A 23,705-nucleotide genomic window follows, 5' to 3' on the forward strand; every position below is an offset into this window, starting at 1 on the left:
GAAGTAACTGAAGCTAATTATCTAGGAGTCCAGGGAAGAGTGTATAAGAACAGTAAACTCAGGGGTTGGGGGGGGGGGAGGGTAGAGGGTAGGGAGGGAACTAAACAGTGGCAAGAAGTAAAGGGTTTATTTCTTAGTTTTTCCTCAAACCGAGAAAAGCATTCTAGATTGCACACTTTTTGGTTTCAGTTAAAGTCTGCCCTCTCCTAAAATCCAGGGCACACAATTATACAATTATACATAACTTCTAAACTAGGCTAAAATATATATAAAAAACAGTAGAAGTTCACTTAGTGAATTCTGGAAGCCCTGTGAATCCAGAAATACCTGCAGTCTGTTCCTCCTCAACACAATAGCCTCATGGCCAGGAAAACCCAGTTATCCCCACCCAAAAATGAGGTTCCACCGAGATTTGAACTCGGATTGCTGGATTCAAAGTCCAGAGTGCTAACCATTACACCATGGAACCTGTTACACAGTACACCCTTTGCTAGGCGATTCCTGAAGTTCATGGATAATTGTGACCAGGGAGGTTACACCCTGTCATTAGTGCTTCTGAGAAAACATAGTAACATAGTAATGACGGCAGAAAAACACCAAAATGGTGCATCCAGTCTGCCCAGCAAGCCCCCCAAGGCAGCAACTGCTGCTCGCTGCAGGTTACCCCATGATTCTGTTAAGGGTAGTAACAGCTGCTCCGTGCAGGTTACCCCCATGTTTCTGTTAAAGGTAGTAACTGCTGCTCTGTGCAGGTTACCCCCATGTTTCTGTTAAGGGTAGTAACAGCTGCTCCGTGCAGGTTACCCACACATTTCTTTCAAGGGTCGTAACCGCTGCTCTGTGCAGGTTACCCCCAAGCTTTTTCATTCATTCCCATCCTCTAGCCTTTAGGGATCCACAGTGTTTATCCCATGCCTCTTTGAAATCCTTCACAGTTTTAGTCTTCACTACTTCCTCTGGAAGTTCATGCCAGCAAGCATCCACCACCATCTCCATGAAGAAATATTTCCTGACATTGGTTCTAAGTCTTCCTCCCTTGAGTTTCAAATCATGACCCATAGTTTGACTACATTGTTTCCAATGGAAATGGTTTGTTGTTGACCATGGATCATTAAAACCTTTCAAGTATCTGAAGGTTTGTATCATATCACCCCTGCTCCTCCTCTCCTCCAGGGTATACATATTCAGGTTCGTCAACCTCTCCTCATAAGTCATTCGATGGAGACTACCCATCATTTTGGTCACCCTTCTCTGGACTGCTCCATCCTGTCTCTGTCCCCTTTGAGATACGGTCTCCAGAACTGAACACAGTATTCCAGGTGAGGCCTCACCAAGGACCTGTACAACAGGATTATCACTTCCCTTATCTTACTAGATATTCCTCTCGCTATGCAGCCTAGCATTCTTCTGGCTTTAGCTATCGCTGGGTCACATTGCTTCGTCGACTTCAGGTTGTTAGACACTATCACCCCAAGGTCTCTCTCCTGCTCTGTGCACATCAGGCCTTCACACCCCAGCACATACAGTTCTTTTAGATTACCACACCCCAGATGCATGACTCTGCACTTCTTGGCATTGAATCCCAGCTGTCATATCTTTGATCACGCTTCCAGCTTCCTTAAATCCCGTCTCATTCTCTCTACTCCTTCCGGCGTATCCACTCTGTTGCAGATCTTAGTATTATCCGCAAATAGACAAACTTTACCTTCTATCCCTTCCGCAATGTCGCTCAGAAAGATATTGAACAGAATTGGTCCCAACACCGATCCCTGTGGCATACCACTTAACACCATCCTCTCTTCAGAGTAGGTTCCATTTACCATCACCCATTGTCTTCTATCCATCAGCCAGTTTGTAATCCATGCCATCACCTTGGAGCTCACTTTCAAGCTTCTCATTTTGTTGATGAGCCCTCTATGTGGGACCGTATCAAAAGTTTTACTAAAATCCAAGTAAGTGTTCCGCAAGGATCCTCTTTGTCGTCAACTCTTTTTAATCTTTATATGCTTCCCCTATGTAAGTTTTTATCAGGCCTTGGATTGACTCATTTTATTTATGCAGACGATGTCCAGATTTTAATTCCAATCACAGATACTATTGATGCGGCTCTAAAATTATGGGAAATTTACCTTACCTCCATCAAACGACTTTTATCTCAAATGAGCTTATCCCTCAACCCAGCCAAGACAGAGCTTCTCATACTCTGCCCCAAACTCAATAATTCAATTGTATCTAATGTAACAATAGCAGCCAATAAATACCCAATCTCCTATGAAGCTAAAGAACTTGGAGTCTTCCTTGACAGTGAACTAACTTGTAAAACTTGGATAAACAACCTTATTAAAGATGGCTATTTTAAATGTTTTAAAAAAATTAAAACTGCTTCTCTATAATCAGGATTTTAGAAGAATTCTTCAAGCTCTTCTTTTTTCAAAGATAGACTATTGCAATGCCGTACTTTTGGGACTTCCTGCGTCCACCACTAGACCCCTTCAACTGCTGCAAAACCCGGCCGCCAGAATTCTGACAAACACCAAAAAATCCGAACATATAACCCCAATTCTAAAAGACTTACACGAGCTCCCAATTACATATCGCTCTCAGTATAAAACACTTTCATTAATCCATAAAACACAATACAACGATAAAATGGAATTGCTCACTGCAGCACTACATTTTCACATCCCTCAGAGAATTACTTGTTCCGCAAATAATGGGACATTACCTGTTCCTTCTCCCAAACAGCGCACTTAAATGCCGTAAGGCAAAGAGCAATATCACTTGCAGGCCCTCAGCTATGGACCTCATTACCACAAGAATTAAGACTTGAACCTAACAGCAAAACTTTTAAAAAGGCCATTAAAACCTGGCTTTTCCAACAAGCCTTCTCATAATACTAGAAACATATAACCTTATATAAAAACAAATAAATAAATTACACCGAGCGCTCTTCCCTGATCCAGTTCTCTAGTCACCCAATCAAAGAAATCAATTAGATTTGTCTGACAGGACCTTTCCCTGGTGAATCCATGTTGCCTCTGATCGACCAACCCACTGGATTGTAGATAGTTCACTATCCTTTCCTTCAGCAGAGTCTCCATTAATTTTCCCACCACCAAGGTGATGCTAACCGGCCTGTAGTTTCCAGCCTCTTCTCTGCTCCCACTCTTGTGATGCGGGACCACCACCGCTCTTCTCCAGTCACTAGGCACTACACCCTTTTCCAGGGATCTATTGAACAAGTCACACAGCGGACCCACCTGCACATCTCTGAGTTCCCTCAGTATTCTGGGATAAACCTCATCAGGCCCCATGGCTTTGTCCACTTTCAGTTTTCTAAGCTCTTCCCATACATTATCTTCCGTAAATGGAGGTTCATCTACTCTACCCCTTCTATGGTTTTTATAACAAGTAACGGTCCTTCTCCAGGATCTTTCTTAGTGAACAATGAATTGAAGTATTTGTTTAATATTTCCGCCATTTCTTCATCTCTCTCTACCCATTGATCCTTATCACCTTTCAATTTCACTATACCACTATGGACCTTTCTCCTTTTTCTGATGTATCTGAAAAATGTTTTGTCACCTCACATTATCTCCTTGGCAATCTTTTCCTCTGCCTGACTTTTTCTTTTCTTTTCTTGATTACTTTTTTCGTCTCCCTCAGTTTCATCAACTAATTCTCCCTGTATTCCACTTTTTGGGATCCTTTTTATTTCTTAAAAGCTGCTTCATTTGCTTTTATTACATCAGCCACCTCCTTTGTGACCCAGATTGGTTTCTTATTTCTCTTACTTTTGTTTACTTTTCTAACATAAAGATTTGTTGCTTTTGTAATTGCTCCTTTTAGTTTGGCCCACTGCTGTTCTACCTCTCCAATTTTCTCCCAGTCTTCAAGCTCTGCCTCCAGATATTTCCCCATTTCTAAAAAGTCTGTCTACTTGAAGTTCAAAACTCAGGTCTTTGTATGACTTCTCCAGGTCCTATGTGCAATATCAAGCCATATTGTTTGATGATAACTGGTGCTGAGGTGGGCACCCACCCATACATTAGAGACATTATCCCCATTAGTGAGCATTAGGTCAAGAATAACTCCCTCCCTTGTGGGTTCCATTACCATTTGTTTGAATGGAACCCTCTTGCAGGTCATCCACTATCTCTCTACTTCTGTTAGCTTCTGCAGAAGGGATTCTCCAATCCATGTCCCAGAGGATTAAAGTCACCAACAATCAACACTTCCCCCTTCTTTCCCACCTATTTAATGGCTTTGATCAGATCTCTGTCTAGTTCTTCTGTCTGAGTTGGAGGCCTGTACACCATTCTAGTAAAAATGGATGTACAGGCCTTTTAGGACGGCCCATAATGCTTCTTCTCTACCCGACTTTCCTTGCAGTTCAGTTGCTTGGATATTATTTTTGATATAAAGTGCTACTCCTCCCCCTTTTTTGTCCTTTCTGTCATTCCTTAACAAAGTGTCTGTCTTAGAAGACAGACTGTATGAAAGGTTGAGCCAATAGTTACATGGAGGCCATAGAATCCAGTTGCTATGAATAATGTTGAGCCATAGACTCCACTTCAAATGTGAATGGAGCTTCATAATATTCTATTGTCTGGCGAAGTGTAAGTATAGGCCTAATATAATAATAAGAGCTAGAGACTGTATTGCTTCTTTTCGATTTCCTTGTATAATGATATGGTGGGCCCATGTGACTGTAACACCTGAGGCTAGTAATACTGCTGTATTTAAAAGGGGGACCTCAAATGGGTAATGTAGGCACTGAACGCAATATTTTTTAAAGCACACATGTGGCAAAGCCCTATATCGAGTCAAAATCTCATTGTTAATCTATTCTTTTTAATTTCCTTTGTGCTGACATATTGCTCTTCTGTGCTTCTTGGAGCAGTCATGTTTGAATCTAGTATCTGATTGAATCATATTGGCACTTGCCTGTGAGTTCTTCATGACATGGCAAAATTGAAGGCACTATATTTCATAATCCCCTTCATTAATGGCTTTAGGCTCTTTCCCTGAAAAGTTCTTATGTCTGTATGAGAGACTTAATTCACCTCCTGTTGTGGTGTTCTTAACTACCCTCCACTACCATCCTCTAGGTTGGAAATACTTGGTGTAGTTAGCTGATTCTGGCAAGAGAAGTGAAGTAGTTCTACACATTCTTGACCTTTCTTGATCTTCAGGACACCCATACATTTGGGAAGCAGATTGCCTTGATCTACATTCCAGTCCCAAGGGGCTCATTTTATGAGCTCTTAGGTCAATCATTCTCTGACCCAATGCTGCTATATCAGTCTGATGTGCCTGTGTTAGCTCTTTTTAACCGTGCTTGTAACTGATCTGTCAAACTGAGAATCATGTCATCTACTGATGGATCTTTGTTACTAACTGAAGTCAGGATGTGATCAGTGTCATATCAAGAGATGGCACAACACACTATACAATCCATACATTTGTACAAGGTGGCAACTCCAAGGAGTGACATCACACATCTAGCTGATGCAGCCGTTTATTTTTACTGATGCTGCTTTCCCTTGCATCCCTGACATTGCTGCTCTCTCTCTCTTGTAGCTTGCACTGCTTCCCGCAACTGTCTGCTTCCTATGATGAATGGGGCCATTTTTGCAGTATATTATGAGATCTACAAGGATCTATGAGTCTCATATTGAGAGACTAGCCTCATGTAGGATGAAAGTTGACACTGTAATAAGTGCTTATTATGTGTGTTTATATGATATCCCGCCTTGTACTGTTTTATGGAGAAATGGGTAACAAATACTTAAATAAATTAATAAAGTGATGCTCCTGCTGCCAGCTCAGGAATAGAATTGATAGGGTAGGCCAGTTACACTGGGAATCAGGGTAGGGCACAGGTCAGAGAAGAGCAGGAGGTAGGGAGAAAGCAAGAACAGTGAGAGCTTTCCAGAAAGCTCTCCTCACGTCTCTGCACACCCTGGGCAAAAAAAGAATCTTGGGATAGGGTTGCAGAGTGAGAGAGGACAGGGGAGGCAGGAGACAGGCCCCAGCATGGTGGTGGAGGGGTGCAAGGAAAAGGAGATACTATCAGGTTCCTAGTCCACTCTGGTATTCACAGATAGGAAAGTCCACACAAGCTGGGCTGGAGCTAGAGCTGGATTGAGGCTTGGGATCAAGGCTGGAGGAAGGACTCAGCAGAGCAACTAGAACAAGCAAGAACAAAGCACACTAGAACAAGGTAGGGAGTGAAACTCGGAGCTGGGCAGGGACTGAGCAAAGTAAAAACTAGAAGCAAGCAAAGCTGGCAACAAAGTTGGAATGGAGTGAGAAGCTAGAATTATTCACACAGTTTATTTATTTGATATTCCACCTTGTCCTGTAATAGTCTCAAAGCAGATTAATTCATTCATTCATTCATTCATTTACAATATCCTATTAACTGCATCCCAATACAAAGATCACCAGTGGCAATTTACAGAAAGAACATGCATAGTCAAATCAAATCATACATGAAATCATACAGTAAATGCACAAAACCATATAACAACAAAACATAAAATTAAAACCAAAATTAATAATAAAAAAGAACAAAAAAAGGAATCACTGCTGTATAAAACCCTCCATGACTTACTCCTACCACCTAACCTCTTGAAAAAAATATCCAGTTTTGCTCCTATGAAAATAACCATGTTTTAAACTTTTCCTGAAAAGAAAGATAATTTTACTCTAATCTAATATTCATAGGCAGTGAACTCCATAAAACAGGAGCCACAGTTGGAAAAGCCATAGACCACAGCCAAATATACTGCAGCTCTTTAAATGAAGGAATCAATAATAAAGCTCTTTGACTCAACCTTAACAGTCAGCTGGTGTTATAGAAGGGGAGCACTAGGAGAGCAATCCCATCTTGAGGGGATTGTGTGCCCTTGGGCCTCAGCACGACCCCAGAGAACTCCAAGGTAGCACCGAGGGTTGGCGAGGCATGTCCCAGCACGGGTGGAGACAGACGGTCCGACCCTCTGCTGGACCTACATGCTTCTGGAGCCAACACATGGTGTTGGATATTGAACAGTCCTCCGACCGTTCCCAGCCCTTTCGGACCTGCCACAAGGAATGACAAGAAGCAGCAGGCCTGACTACGGACGAGGACAGACGAAGGCTCTGGAACATAGAGACTCTAGACGTAGACGAGGAACTTGGAGGTACAGATGAAGACTCACTTGAGTGCACAGATGAAGACTCGTGCAAGGACTTTGAACGAAGGTTCAGAAACAAGGTACTGCAGACAAAGGTATTCAGGAGCAAGATCAAGTACTGGGTTGAGACTGCGACGCAGTATGCCCTACACAGCCTCTACCCATGGGCTGGTCGCGGACCACACTTGAATGTGAAGCAGGCTCTAGACGAGGTGTGGAATAGATGAAAACTGGAACATGGCGAAGATTCGGTAGAAGCCTGTACCAAGGTGTGCCTTACACAGCCCATCCTAGGCTGGTTGTGGACCACACTGGAATGGCACAGGTTCAGTCAGAGTCTTTGGCATGGATGGATGCAATGCAAGGAACTCCAAAGACAGGGACGAAAGCTAGCAAGGATTCAAAGACAACTCAGGACTGAAGCAGAAGTCTTCCGGAGGCTTGTACTTGCACAGGTGAAGATGGCCTTGTACCTGAGCGCCCTACACAGCCTCTACCCATGGGCTGGTCACGGACCACGACATGGCATGCCAGGAAAGGAGGCGACGAGGAATCTGAGGTACAGGACATCAGGAACAGGCGAGGAACATTAGAACAGGATCACAGACATCAGGAACAGGCAACGGACATCAGGACTGGATCACGATCATCAAGACGAGACATGGAGCTCGAACGAAGGCCTGTCGGAGCACTGGAAGGCGAGACATCCAGGAGCAAGTAACTCCAATGCAAGGCAAAGCAGAACTGAAAGCAAAGTCCTTTTATAGAGCAGGAAGCAGGCAACTCCCTGAGAGGAGTTTAGATGAGCCACACCCGGCTGGCCCTATAACTAAAGAGAAGAGCTGCAGGCTGACCCCTTAGGAAGAAGGGGTGAGGCCCAAACCAGAAAGTCAAGGAGGAAGCAGAGCAGGCCTCAGGTAGGCCCAGATGGCAATGGTGGTGTTAGTGTTTGAGATAGTTGTGGGTGGATCCTTGGGCCGGTGGCAGATGACCACGCCCCCGGGGGAAGATCCCGAGAAGGACCAACGGTCAGGCTCAGAGTTTGGAGACAGACACACACTAGTTCTTTTATTAAACAGCATATTGAACCACCAGAGGTGGCAGTAGTGAGCTGGAAGTGCCCGGCTGGGCTGTAGTCCCTCAGATACTGGAACAGCGATCCTGGATAACTGAGCTGTAGAGAAACTGAATATAGTGAGTAGGCAGGGTATGCAGAGTTCAGGAACAGAACCTTGATGGTAACACTCACACAATAGTCTCTTAGAAGCAGCCCAGGAGCTGGAAATGAATTAGGCCCTTGAGGAGCGAGTACCTGGTTCCAGGGAACGCTCTGAGAGAGATGGTAACTCACTGGTATTGAAGGCAGAGAAGACTTCCTGGCAGAAGTGGCATTCAGTAGCAAGTCCGGGAACGTGGGCCCTCGAGGAGCGAGTACCGGTTCCAGACTGCGACCTGAAAAACAAGAGAGAGAGCGAGGTCCCCGAGGAGCGGGTACCTCTGGTAAAGTCCAAGGAGGCAGAGTAGCAAGGTATGCGGAGAGCGAATCCCATCCGCAGCAATACCTGGAGGAAGCTAGGTAAACCTTTCCTATGCTAACTCGATTAGTTAGTGAATTCAGAGACCTTAAGTATCTGGTGAGGATGACGTCATCTCAGGGGGATGCCCCTGAGGTTCGCGCCACTGCTGGTACTTGAGTCGGAGCCGTGCCGCGTGCATGCCCTTAGGCCTCTAGGAAATATGGCGGATAGCAGCGTCTAGCCGATCCAGGGACGCCGGAGGAGGTCGGCAGGATGGTCGGCCAAACTTCCATCAAGCAAAGAAGGAGTCGCCAAAGAGGTGAGGTGGGCGTAGTGGAGACGTCGGGCAGTGATGGTCGCAACAGTACCCCCCTTCAAAGGGTGATTTCCTCTTCGGGTACCAGGCTTGGGTTTTGAAGGATGCGCGATGTGGAATTGACGAAGCATCTCTTTGTCCAGGATATTGGTCTGAGGCTCCCAAGAGTTTTCTTCGGGGCCGAAACCTTCCCACTTTAGAAGGTATTCAAAAGTATTGCCTCTACGAATATCCAAGATCTCTTCGACTTTGAATTCTAAGTCGTCTTCTGCATTGATGACAGGTGGGTCTTGAGATTTGGAAGAAAATTCGCTGAGTATGAGCGGTTTCAGAAGTGAAACGTGGAAAGCAATATGGATGTTGAGACCAGGTAGGTGACTTTGCCAATACGTTGAAGAACTGGGAATGGTCCCACATAGCGAGGAGCAAACCGAGAGGAGGGTAATTTAATTCTGAGGTGCTTGGTTGACAACCAGACCTTGTCTCCTGGCTTGAAGACTGGAGCTTGCGAATGGTGCGCATCGTAGTACTTCTTAGCACAGTCACTCGCTTTGATTAGCATGTCCTTTGTCTGAACCCACAGATTATGGATATCATCAGCAGTGGATTGAGCTGCTGGAGACGTCACTGAGAGCTTCAGTGGAAGTGGCGGTGTTGGGGAACGTCCATAAACCACTTCAAATGGTGACAATCCAGTAGATGTTGCTGGATGAGAGTTGATGGCGAATTCAGCCCATGGAAGCAATTCGGCCCAGTTATTCTGTCGGGACGTGACATAAGCTCGAATAAACTGCTTCATTGTACAATTCATCCGTTCCGTCTGGCCATTCGACTGCGGATGGTAGGCTGAAGTGTAGTCTAGAGTGATGTCGAACAACTTGCACAAGGCCTTCCAGAATCGTGCCGTGAATTAGGACCCACGGTCAGAAACAATGTGTGAAGATAGCCCATGGAGGCGGAATATGTGCGTTATGAAGAGCTTTGCAAGCTCCAAGGCTGAAGGTATGCCAGGGACTGCCATGAAGTGTGCCATATTGCTGAATTGATACACAGTCACCCAGATGGTGTTCATTCCTCCAGAAGAAGGTAAATCGACTACAAAGTCAGTAGCGATGTGTGGAACTGGCAATGGTTGCATCTGACCCCACTGTTGTCCAGATGTAGGTTTGTTCTTAGCACAATTGGTGCAGGATGCCACGTAGGAATAGGTATCCTTTTTGATAGTAGGCCACCAATACAGCTTCTGTATCTTGAGCAGGGTACGGCGTTGGCCAGGATGGCCAGCCAGCTTAGAATCGTGCGCCCAAAAGAGCACTTTCTTCCTGAGTCTCTTAGGAACGATAGTTTTTCCAGTGGGTACAGACTGGGTGGATGCCAAGAGGATTTTCTTTGGGTCAATTATGTGCTGTGGCTCATCAGGCACATCCTCTGAATGAAACGAGTGTGACAGAGCGTCTGCTCTGGTGTTTTGATCTCCAGGGCGAAACTTAAGCACACAATCGAAACGATTAAAGAATAAGGACCATCTGGCCTGTCTGTAATTCAGACGTTGTGCATGGCGGAGGTACTCTAGGTTTTTGTGATCCGTGAATGCGGTTATTTGATGTTGAGCACCTTCGAGTCAAGCCGCCATTCTTCGAATGCAAGCTTTATTGCCAAGAGTTCTTTATCTCCTATCCCATAGTTTTTTCTCCGCTGGAGAAAATCTTCGTGAGAAGAATGAACAGGGACGTAAGGCTTTCGAATCTCCAGGTTGGCGTAACACAGCCCCTACCCTCACACCCGAAGTGTCAACTTCACTATGAAGGCCTTGTTGGGGTCTGAATGCCGCAAGCACGGTTCTGTGGAGAAGGCAGTCTTCAATTTCTCGAACACGGAAATGGCCTCCGCTGACCATTTTGAAGCGGTGGCACCCTTGCGGGTCATCGCAGTCAAGGGTATGGTTAAAGAAAAGTAGTTCTTTATAAAGCTTTGATAGTAATTGGTGAACCCCAGGAATCTCCTTAAAGCCTTCAGGCTGGTAGGTTGGGACCACTTCTTGATACTTTCAAGTTTTTGAGGGTCCATTTGGAAGCCTTCCTTTGACACAATGTAGCCTAGAAAAGGCACAGAGTCTTTGTGAAATTCACACTTAGAGTTTGGTGTACAGCCGGTGTTCACAGAGATGGTGGAGTACTTGCTTGACGTCTGCAATGTGGGTGTCCAAATCCTGGAAGAAGATTAGAATATCGTCCAGGTAGACCACAACGTTCTTGTAAAGCAGATCCCGCAAGATGTCGTTCATCATATTTTGGAAAATGGCGGGTGCATTGCACAACCCGAATGGCATTACAAGATACTCGAAGTGACTGTCTTGCGTGTTGAAGGCTGTTTTCCATTCATCGCCGCTCCGAATGCGAATGAGGTTGTAGGCCCCCTTCAGGTCAAGCTTTGAAAATATCTTGGCCCCTTGCAGCCGGTCAAACAGATCCGAGATTAACGGCAAGGGGTAACAGTCTTTGATCGTTATTTCATTTAGACCTCGGTAATCGATACATGGACGTAGGGTACCGTCCTTCCCCACAAAGAAAAAGCCTGCGCCGGCTGGCGACTTTGATGGTCAGATAAAGCCCTTCTAGAGATTTTCTTCAATGTATTCTGACATTGCTTTATTCTCAAGAGCTGAGAGAGGGTACATCCTACCCTTCGATGGCTCAGTGTTGGGCTTCAGCCTTATGGCACAGTCATAGGGCCTATGTGGAGGAAGAATAGCAGCCACTTCTCTGGAGAATACATCCCCGAAGGATGCGTATTGGGGCAGCAGTCCTGGCATCACTGGAGTCGTAGGCATGCAAATGATAGGTGAGATTTCCTTAAGGCACCTCCGGTGACATTCTGGACCCCAGCGGGAGAGATCCAAGAATGCCCAGTCAAATTGGGGTTGGTGCACTTGCAACCAGGGTAACCCTAGGACGATAGGGTGCATGGCCCTTTCCATTACCAAGAAGGAAAGCGATTCCGTATGGAGAGCTCCGATGCGGAGAGTAACTGGCATGGTTTGGCAAGTCACGTCGCCTGGTAAGGGCTCTCCATGAATGGAGGATAACAGTAGTGGATCTTTCAACTTGATGAGGGGAATCCTCAAGTATTCCACTAGATGTTTGAGAATGAAGTTGCCTCCTGCCCCTGAATCCAGCAGGGCAGGAGTCTGAACCGTGACTGGTCCGTAGGTCAAGGAGACTGGGAGAAAGAGCGGAGGAGAGGGCGCAGTATGGCCTAAGAACTGTCCTCCTGCAGGACTTAGGCCTGTCCGTTTTCCGGATGAATGAAGCATGTAGAGACATCATGGCCGGGCTGACCACAGTACATGCAAAGGCCGCACTTTTTCCAAAGTCTTCTCTCTTTGGAAGTCAAACGTCCATGACCAAGTTGCATCAGTTCATCTTTATCAGCAGCAGGGATTACTGGAACCATCCGAGGTGCAGATATAGCACTAGCCTGTTTCAATCCAGGTAACACCTTAGGCCGGATTTCCTTCACCTTGTCCTGGAGCCAGTGTTCAATCCAAGTGGCCAAGGCTACTAATTCGTCCAGCGAGTCAGGTGTTTCACGAGCAGCCAGCTCGTCTTTTAAACGGGTATCCAGGCCTCTGCAGAAGAGAGTCTTGAGACATTTGGGGTCTGAGCGGAGTTCCGCCGCAAGAGTTTTGAACTCTATGGCAAATTCAGTCAATGATCTGTTGCCTTGCTTCAATTCAACCAAACCAGAACCGGCTACAGAAGTTCGAGCAGGGTCATCGAAAACGGATTTAAACAAGTCCATAAATCCTTCTATATCCTGCAAAATGGGGTCCTTGCATTCCCACAAGGTAGATGCCCAAGACAAGGCCCTACCATCCAAGTAGGAAAGGATGTAGGTAGTCTTGGAGAGAGCCATAGGAAATAAAGATGGCTGTAAGACAAAATGCATGCAGCACTGGTTTAAGAAGTCCCGGGTCTTCTGGATTTCTCCGGAAAAGCGGATTGGAGCCGCCAGTGGTACAGCCGTCTTTAGACTTACCTCCTGTAACTGACTTTCATGGTTGGAAGCTGTGCCTTGAACCTTCTGTGTGTGTAGCTGATGAAACGCTGAAATAAGTTTATCCAAGGCATCTCGCTGCTCCACAATGCGCAAGGCCAGGCCCAGTATGGCCTGCAAGGCATTAAGTTGTGCCGGATCCATGTAGTTAGCAATCTGTTAGTCTTTGAGATAGTTGTGGGTGGATCCTTGGGCCGGTGGCAAATGACCATGTCCCTGGGGGAAGATCCCGAGAGGGACCTCTGGTCAGGCTCAGAGTTTGGAGACAGACACACAGTGGTTCTTTTATTAAACAGTATATTGATGGGGATTATGAAATATAGTGCCTTCAATTTTGCCATTTCATGAAGGACTCACAAGTAAGTGCCAATATGATTCGATTCAAACATGACTGCTCCAAGAAGCACAGATGAACAATATGTCAGCATAAAGGAAATTAAAATAATAGATTAACAATGATATTTTGACTCGATACAGGGCTTTGCCACATATGTGCTTTAAAAAATATTGCATTCAGTGCCTACATTATTCTCAGAAGCACTAATGACAGGGTGTAACTTCCCTGGTCACAATTATCTATGAACTTCAGGACACTCCTAGCAAAGAGCTTTTTCAGTAACAGGTTCCATGGTGTAATGGTTAGCACTCTGGACTTTGAATCCAGCAATCTGAGTTCAAATCTCGGTGGAACCTCATTTTTGGATGAGGATAACTGGGTTTGCCTGGCCATGAGGTTAGTGTGTTGAGGAAGAACAGAGTCATCTAACTGCAGGTATTCTTGGAATCTCAAGGCTTCCAGAATTCACTAACTGAACTTTTACTGTTTTTTGTATATTTTTTAGCCTAGTCTAGAAGTTATGTATAATTGCATAATTGTGTGCCTTGGTTTTTATGAGGGGACAGATTTTAGCTGAAACCAAAAAGTGTGCAATCTAGACTGCTTTTCTGGGTTTGAAGAAAAACTAAGAAATAAACCTTTTACTTCTAGCCACTGTTTAGCTCCCTCCCTACCCCTCTACCCTCCCAACCCCTGAGTTTACTGTTCTTATATACTCTTCCCTGGATTCCTAGATAATTAGCTTCAGTTACTTGATCTCCCATCACGTAGTAGGTCCTTACAGCTCACATAATTGTAACTTAAACGGTCATATTGCTTGTAAAAGTTGGTTTTCATATTCTACCTATTAATCTTTACTGGCAAACACTTATACTTTTAGTTGTTATTTCAAAAAAAGAGGAGGTGAAGACGAAAACAGTCAAGGAATTCAAAGGGGCATGGGATAAACACTGGATCCCGAAAGGCCAGAGGTTAAAAATAAAAGATTGCATAGGGGTAACTGGGGGTAACTTGCTGGTTTGACAGTTGCTACCTTTAACAAGGCTTAATGCTAATCCATCATTGCTTCAACAGCAGTGAATGAGAAAAAGGAAATTGGATTCAGTCAGCAATCAACAAGGGCCCCAACTTTTACGGTTTGCTTACCATAAACAGTGTTTTCCATAGACAGCAGAATGAATTAGCCATGCTGACCCTTCCGCCTCCCCAGATAGTTGTTGTTCCATTTATGTCTTACTTGTAAACGGACTTAGGAGCACCGGGGCTGCACGGAAATATCCACGCAAGTGCACTGCACTAAAAGACTCTATGTTCTAAGAGAACTCCGCCACCTAGTCGCCCGGAGGATATCCCCAAGATAGCATGGTTAATTAATTCTCCTATCTAGGGAAAACACTGTTTACAGTAAGCAAACTTGCTCTTACCACCCTGGGGAGAGAAAGAGAGGATTTTATTAGCTTGGAAGAGGTTTTGACCATCCTCAAGACCCTGCCCATCTGGGAGCTTCACTTCACCTTAATCCAAGAAGAATGGGTGTCTCTCTTGCCCTGATATAAGTGAGTCCTGCACAGATAGAGGGAAGAGACTGTAAAAGAATTGACGAGAGAATTCTTTGGTGCTGCGGTTTGAGTTTTGTGACATTCACCATAAGTGCTTAACAGACTTTTATTTTAGACACTAACCAAGTGGCTCCAGAGTATTTATTTCTGCACTCACTGCACCCACATCAGGGACCAACATCCTCCCCAGGGGAAACACAAGGGAATGGGTATGGAAACCATTCTTGTCACATCGGGACCTGAAAGAACTCCTTTCTGTTTCACGTCCCGGCCGCATTGGTGCTGCGACCGGGCCTGCTCACCTGGCGTGCCTGTCTACCAGCTCCGGTTCCTCACTCGCAGCCATTGCCAGCGCCACTCGCCCACGGCACCCCTGGGCGTCTCCAGGCCCATCGAGGCCTTTGGCTTCACAGCGCTCCTCACGTCAGGGCTCAGCATCCTCCACGGCGTCAGCCCTGCCCCCTAGCGCTCGCGGGGGGGAACTCCCGGGCATCTAAAGGGCTAAGTGTGGGAAACTCCTCCGCGGCACACGACAATGACGTCACCTGAGCCCTGTATAAAGGCAGAGCTCAGGCTACAGTTTTTTGCCTTGGCAATCGGGTCGAGACCTTGGTGTTATAAGTTTGCTGTTCCTTGTTCCTGTGTTACCTGCTTCAAGTCTTGTTCCAGTGTTCCTGTCTTCTTCCAGTGCTCCTGTGTTCCTGATCCTGTCGTGTTCCAACGTTCCTGTGTTCTGTCTGTTCCAGTGCTCCTGTTCCTGTCGTGTTCCAGCGTTCCTGTGTTCTGTCTGTTCCAGTGCTCCTGAGTTCCTGTGTTCCTCATTCTCCTTTGTCGTACCTCCTCGGACTGATTCACGGAACTGACCCCTGCTTGCTTGACCACGTCTGACCGCTGCCTGGAACCGACCTTTGCCTGCCTTCTGACCACGTCTGACCGCTGCCTGGAACTGACCTCTGCCTGTCTCCTGACTATGTTTGACCGCTGCCTGGAACCGACCACTGCTTGTCTCTTGACCACATACGGACTGACCTTGGAACTTGGCTGACCACTCTCAGACTGATACACTGGCATTCACCCTTGCGCTACACTTGGACACTCTGCTTGCTCCCATGACCACTAGACCAGCCTGCTCGGACACTACCCGTGGCCTACATCAGACTGAACCTATTGGCACCACCTACTTTGCCCGGAGGACCTTCATCTCCTGCTGTACTCCAGAGGTCTCTGGTGATCCTGGTTCCGGTCTTGCTCCTCCACACTTCACCAGCCACGCTCCTTTGCTCATGGTTGGCACACCTCTCCGCTACCTCTCCAGGAGACCCTGCGAGGCCCACCTAAGTCCAGGCAGTCTAGGTACGCATGGGTTCAACCTGCGGAAACCCCGGATTGCTATTGGCGGAGCTCCAGCTAGCCTTGTGACTTCCGCCTCCTGGTGGCAGGCACTCTCTGGGTCCGACCAGAGGGCCGAACCAATGCTGCACCAAGCCAAGGGTCCACCTCCAGTGCAACACTTTCTTCCCCCAGTTCAACAAACCAACACCTTGGGAAGTAAAGGAGGTGCATGAGCTAGTCAGGGTCCCTGCCCTGATGAATATAAATAAATTTATAGCCTCACCAGTGCTAGACCAGCACACCGGGGTGGGGTTATACGTGCTTTAATATAAGACTAGCAACACTGGTGAAGCAGATGTTCTGCATGAATTCCCTGTTATTAACTAGGCAACTGTATTTTGAACCACTTGTAGCTGGTACATGAATCTTTCTGGAAGGCCCATACACAGGCCATTGCAATAATCCAAATGAGAAATTACCAATCCCTGAATCACTGCTGAAATTTTCATAGAAGGACAAATTCTCTTAACCATTTTCAGCTTATAATATTGAATCAAAATTATAACTGGAAATACAATTGCATTATAATTTACAATTGGCACAGGAGCATTGATAACGTCACTGTCATATCTATCAAACTTAACCACATGCTCTTTAAGGGGCAGGAAGCTGCAGAAATAATTCACATTCTCTATGAATGTCCCAAATCTTCAATACAATAATAAACTGCATCAGATACCAGTTCGGATCAGGAAATCTGGGTCTGGCCCACAGGATTATAAATCCTGTTCAATAAATCAGAACATTCAGGCTTGGTTTATGATTTATGGAATAAGCACATTAAGCAAGTCAAGCCTTCAAGACTAGGTTCACTGGTCACAAGATTTGCAGGCTCAGATCATGGATTCACTAGCAGGGGCTCATGGATTCACTAGCACAGGTCAAGCTGCCCTCAGCTTACCCTTGAGTTCCAAGGAACCCGGAAATATTCCCATAGATCACTTTTAGCTGCTCTTTGACCAGTCCCCTTGTTTCCAGGGGCAGGTCTTTGGCAACAATGCACCCATTCCAAGGGTGGGACAGCTAGAACAAAACAAAATACCTGGAGTCTACCAACAGTAGAAAATAGTAAATCCAATGGTAAAAGATTCCCTACAAGGAAGCATTGTAAGAAGAGGCTGATTCCTAGTGTCTCGGGCAGTAAGTCATTGGTCCTTAGGTAAAGGGGGTCAGAGAGGTCTGGGAATGGGGTGCGGGCAAGGGCAAGGAAGATGGGTAATCTGGATAAATGGAGAGTGACCATAGGACAGAGACTAATAATTTGCTACCCCTTTGCCACTCCAGTTTCAGATATGGGATTGGGCAGGGCTTTGGGTTATCCCAAACTGATCCAATGTAGAGCAAAGCAGTCTCGCATAGTCAAGGACAGAGGTTTGGGGGAGTGCATTGCTTCCCCACCCCAATGGAATAAGAAAAAGAGGACATGGCCACCACAAGTAGTTGAAGAATAGGCCCAGTGGGGCTGTTGGCATATTCTCTCCCACTGGAGCCGAGGAATAGGCCAGTGAGACCACTAACACCTCCCCTCCTGTCTGTGACCAAAGTCAAGGCCTAACATGTCCTTTTCCACAAATAGCTGAAGAAGAGGCCTAGTGGGGCCACCAGCCCTTCCTTTCCCGCTGGCAGCTAAATAAAAACCTTATTGGGCCCCCTGACCAGGCTAAAGATAAACCCTAGCAGGGCCTCAGCTGAAGAGACCTCAGGGCCCCAGCATCTCCTCACCTGCCAGCTGAACAAGAGGCCCAGTGGACTACCACATGTCCTTTCTTACTTGCGGACTAAGAAAAAGTCCAGTGGGGCTACCAGCATATCCTTTCCTGCCAGTGGTGGGAGAAGAGGCCCAAAGTGAGACAGCCTGTGCAGACGTCCACGTGGGGTGTGTGTGTGTGTGTGTGTGTGTGTGAGGCAGAGAGAGCCAGTGAGTATATGTAAGGGAAAGAAAGTCAGTGAGTGAATGAGTGTATATGTGTGTGTGTGTGTTTGTGTAAGGGAGAGAGTGCCACTCAGATTGTATGTGTGTGTGTATGTGCAAGGGAGAGATGGCCATTTAGAGTCTGTGTGCAAATGTATGTGTGCATGTGTAAAGGAGAGAGGGCCCTCAGAGTGTGTATGTGTGTATGGGCGAGACAGCCATTGAGTGTGTGTTTGTGTGTGAATATGAAAGGGAGAGAGACAGTGAGTGCTTGTATGTGTGTAAGGGAGAGACATCCAGTGAATGGATGAGTGTGTGTGTAAAGGGGGAGAGCGAGTGTGTGTGTGTCTGTGTGTGTGTGAGAGTGTCTGTGTAAAGGGAGAGAGCCAGTGAGTGTGTCTGTGTATGAGAGAGAGCCAAAGAGTATGTGTGTATGTGTGTCTGTGTGCGCATGCGTGTGTCATGCATGCATGTAAGGGAGAGCCTTTGTGTGTGTGTGTATAAGGGAGGTAAAAAGTACACTGTGGGTGGGAGAGAGATAGCCAGTGAGCATGAGAAAGCCTGTGTGTGTGTTTGTGTGAGAGATAAAGCCATGAGGGACTTTGTCAAATGCTTTCTGAAAATCCAAATACACTATATCTATCGGTTCACCTTTATTCGCATGTTTATTAACCCCTTCAAAAAAATTAAGCAGATTTGTTAGTCAAGACTTCCCTTGGGTAAATCCATGTTGTCTGTGTTCCATTAAACTATGTCTTTCGATATGCTCTACAATTTTGATCTTTAGAATAGTTTCCACTATTTTTCCCGGGACTGAAATCAGGCTCACTGGTCTATAGTTTATTGGATCGCCCCTGAAGCCCTTTTTAAATATTGGGGCTATATTGGCCACCCTCCAGTCTTCAGGTACAATGGATATTTTAATGATAGGGTACAAATTTTAACTAATAGATCAGAAATTTGATTTTTGAGTTTCTTCAGTACCCTAGGATGCATACAATCTGGGCCAGGTGATTTGCTACTCTTTAGTTTGTCAATCTGGCCTACTACATCTTCCAGGTTCACAGTGATTTGGTTTGGTTCGTCTGACTCATCACCCTTGAAAACCATCTCCGGAACTGGTATCTCCTCAACATCCTCATTAGTAAACAAGGAAGCAAAGAATTCATTTAGTCTTTCTGCAATGGGCTTATCTTCCCTATGAGCCCCTTTAACCCCTCAGCCATCTACACTAACTCCCTCACAGATTTCTTGCTTAGGATATGTTTTAAAAGGTTTTTATTATGAGTTTTTGCCTCTACGGCCATCTTCATTTCAAATTCTCTCTTCGCCTGTCTTATCAATGTTTTACACTTAACTGGACAATGCTTATGCTTCATCCAATTTTCTTCAGATGGATCCTTCTTCCAACTTTTGAAGAATGTTTTTTTGGCTAAAATAGCCACTTTCACCTCAACTTTTAACCATGACGAAAATCGTTTTGCCTTCCTTCCACCTTTCTTAATGCATGGAATACATCTGGACTGCGTGTCTAGGATTGTATTTTTAAACAATGTCCATGCCTGTTGAACACTTTTAACATTTGCAGCTGTACCTTTCAGTTTTTTTCTAACTATTTTCCTCATTTTATCAGTTTCTCTTTTGAAAATTTAGTATTAGAGCTGTAGATTTACTTATTGTCCCCCCTTCCAGTTATTAGTTTAAATTTGATCATGTTATGATCAGTATTGCCAAGTGGCCCCACCATCGTTACCTCTCTCACCAAATCCTGCATTCTACTAAGAATTAAATCTAAAATAGCTCCCTCTCTCATTGGTTCATGAACCATTTGCTCCATGAAGCAGTCATTTATTATATCCAGGAACTTCATGTCTCTAGCAAGCTTGGTTCCACTCTGGTTAAGGTGGAGCCCATCCTTTCGTAAAAGTCTCCCCCTTCCCAAAAGTTTTCCCAGTTCCTTACAAAACTGAATCCCTCTTCCCTGCACCATGCATTGAAACTCTGGAGCTCTGCCTGCCTCTGGGGACCTGCATGTGGAACAGGAAGCATTTCAGAGAATGCCACCCTAGAGGTTCTGGATTTCAGCTTTCTACCTAAAATCCTAAATTTGGCTTCCAGAATCTCTCTCCTACATTTTCCTATGTCGTTGGTGCCCACATGTACCATGACAGCCGGCTCCTCCCCAGCACTGTCTATAATCCTATCTAGGTGACGCGTGAGGTCTGACACCTTCGAATCAGGCAGGCAAGTTATCAGGCAGTCCTCATGTCCACCAGCCACCCAGCTATCTACATTTCTAATAATTGATCACCAACTATGATGGCCGACCTAACCCTTTCCTCCTGGGCAGTAGCCCTGGGAGACTTGTCCTCAGTGCGAGAGGACAATACATCACCTGGAGAGCAGGTCCTTGCTACAGGATCACTTCCTGCTACACCAGGGTGATGTTCTCCTACTGGGAGACCTTTCTGATCCAAGGCAGCACTGGGGCTGAGAGACTGGATTTGGGACATGGCTACTATGTCCCTGAAGGTCTCATCAATGTACCTCTCTGCCTCAGCTCCTCCAAGTCTGCTACTCTAGCCTCAAGATATCGGACTTGTTCCCTGAGAGCCAGGAGCTCTTTGCACCGAGTGCACACATACAATCTCTCACCGGTGGGTAAAAAATCATTCATGTGAAACTCAATGCAAAAGACTGAAAAGCCCCCCTCTTGCTGCTGGACTGCTGCCTTCATCTTAATTTTATTGAGTTCCTAGTTAAGTTTAGGATACTAAGGGAGTTGGAATTAGAGTACTTTAAATTTACAGGTGAATTTACTAATTAATCAGCTAGTGTACTACAAGGGGTTAAGGGCTGATATAATGGTATGATTTAGATAAGAGCCTGATTGATTTTTAATGAGAAAGTTTCTCTTGCCTAAAAATCAAGGGTTGAGTGGGAGGGAAAGACAGACACTAGAATTAACTATATCCGGCTTGCATATAGGGAAAAATAACCCTTGCTGTAGTTACATGATGTTAGGTTCCATATTAGGAGCTACCACCCAGGAAAAAGATCTAGGCATCATAATGGATAATACTTTAAAATTGTCGGCTCAGTGTGCTGCAGCAGTCAGAATGTTAGAAATTTTTAGGAAGGGAATGGTTAATAGAACGGAAAATGTCATAATGCCTCTATATCGCTCCATGGTGAGACCACACCTTGAATACTTTGTACAATTCTGGTCACCGCAGCTCAAAAAAGATATAGTTGTGATGGAGAAGGTACAGAGAAGGGCAACCAAAATGATAAAGGGGATGGAACAGCTCCCCTATGAGGAAAGGCTGAAGAGGTTAGGGCTGTTCAGCTTGGAGAAGAGACGGCTGAGGCGGGATATGATAGAGGTGTTTAAGATCATGAGAGGTCTAGAACGGGTAGATGTGAATCGGTTATTTACTCTTTCAGATAGTAGAAAGACTAGGGGGCACTCCATGAAGTTAGCATGGGGCACATTTAAAACTAATCAGAGAAAGTTCTTTTTTACTCTACGCCCAATTAAACTCTGGAATTTGTTGCCAGAGGATGTGGTTAGTGCAGTTAGTATAGCTGTGTTTAAAAAAGGATTGGATAAGTTCTTGGAGGAGAAGTCCATTACCTGCTATTAGGTTCACCTAGAGAATAGCCTCTGCCATTAGCAATGGTAACATGGAATAGACTTAGTTTTTGGGTACTTGCCAGGTTCCTGTGGCCTTGATTGGCCACTGTTGGAAGCAGGATGCTGGGCTTGATGGACCCTTGGTCTGACCCAGTATGGCATTTTCTTATGTTCTTAATTGTTGCATTTAATGAAAGACATTTTGTTAAATTATCACTGATTCCTTAAAATCATATTGATAAGGTTAGGTAAAATTTGTGCTCTAGCAAATAATTTTAATAGGTATTTGAAATAACAACTAAAAGTATAAGTGTTTGCCAGTAAAGATTAATAGGTAGAATATGAAAACCAATTTTTATAAGCAATATGACAGTTTAAGTTACAATTATCTGAGCTGTAAGGAACTACTATGTGATGGGAGATGAAGTAATTGAAGCTAATTATCTAGGAATCCAGGGAAGAGTATATAAGAACAGTAAACTGAGGGGTTGCCGGGGGGGGGGGGGGGGGTAGAGGGGTAGGGAGGGAACTAAATAGTGGCTAGAAGTAAAAGGTTTATTTCTTAGTTTTTCCTCAAACCCAGAAAAGCAGTCTAGATTGCACACTTTTTGGTTTCAGCTAAAATCTGCCCCCTCATAAAAACCAAGGCATACAATTATGCAATTATACATAACTTCTAGACTAGGCTCAAAAATATACCAAAAACAGTAAAAGTTCACTTAGTGAATTCTGGAAGCATTGAGAATCCAAGAATACCTGCAGTCAGAAGACTCTGTTCCTCCTCAACACACCAACCTCATGGCCAGGCAAACCTGGTTATCCCCACCCAAAAATGAGGTTCCACCGAGATTTGAACTCAGATTGCTGGATTCAAAGTCCAGAGTGCTAACCATTACACCATGGAACCTGTTACAGAACACAGCCTTTGCTAGGAGAGTCCTGAAGTTCATAGATAATTGTGACCAGGGAAGTTACACCCTATCATTAGTGCTTCTGAAAATAATGTAGGCACTGAATGCAATATTTTTTAAAGCACACATGTGCCAAATCCCTGTATCGAGTCAAAATATCATTGTTAATCTATTCTTTTTAATTTCCTTTTTGCTGACATATTGCTCATCTGTGCTTTTTGGAGCAGTCATGTTTGATTCTAGTATCTGATTGAATCATATTGGCACTTATCTGTGAATCCTTCATGACATGGCAAAATTGAAGGCACTATATTTCATAATTCCTTCATTAATGGCTTTAGGCTCTTTCCCTGAAAAGTTCTTAAGTCTGTATGAGAGACTTAATTCACCTCCTATTGTGGTGTTCTTAACTACCCTCCACTACCATCCTCTAGGTTGGAAATATTTGGTGTAGTTAGCTGATTCTGGCAAGAGAAGTGAAGTAGTTCCACACATTCATGACCTTTCTTGATCTTCAGGACACCCATACATTTGGGAAGCAGATTGCCTTGATCCACATTCCAGTCTCAAGGAGCTTATGTACTGAGCTATTATGTCGATCATTCTCTGACCCAATGCAGTTTCATCAGTCTGATGTGCTTGTGCCAGCTCATTTTAACCGTGCTTGTAACTGATCTGTCAAACTGAGAATCAAAATCTACTAACATGTAACTATCACACCTCAAAATTCACAAAAGTGGTATTTGTGTAGTGATGACCTCATACTGGGTATTATTGTAAGTGCGTTGCATGTTTAACTTGGTCGTTTTTTATAATCACTGGTCATTCATTTCTTTTATCTTTTTCATGTGTGTGCAATCCAAATTAATAAACCGTAATTTTTT

General features: G+C 44.9%; 3 non-coding genes across 3 annotated transcripts; 1 reads left to right on the forward strand and 2 right to left on the reverse strand.

The window, feature by feature from the left end:
* Nucleotides 1-397: 397 nt before the first annotated feature.
* Nucleotides 398-469, reverse strand: TRNAQ-UUG. The gene has a single exon. It is a non-coding gene; the product is annotated as a tRNA-Gln (tRNA).
* A 13,225-nt stretch (nt 470-13,694) lies between these two features.
* On the forward strand, nt 13,695-13,766 carry TRNAQ-UUG. Its single transcript has one exon. It is a non-coding gene; the product is annotated as a tRNA-Gln (tRNA).
* Nucleotides 13,767-22,745: 8,979 nt separating this feature from the next.
* TRNAQ-UUG lies at nt 22,746-22,817 on the reverse strand. The gene has a single exon. It is a non-coding gene; the product is annotated as a tRNA-Gln (tRNA).
* Nucleotides 22,818-23,705: the final 888 nt, after the last annotated feature.

Source organism: Rhinatrema bivittatum, chromosome 4, assembly GCF_901001135.1.
Source record: "Rhinatrema bivittatum chromosome 4, aRhiBiv1.1, whole genome shotgun sequence".
Lineage (NCBI taxonomy): Eukaryota > Metazoa > Chordata > Amphibia > Gymnophiona > Rhinatrematidae > Rhinatrema > Rhinatrema bivittatum.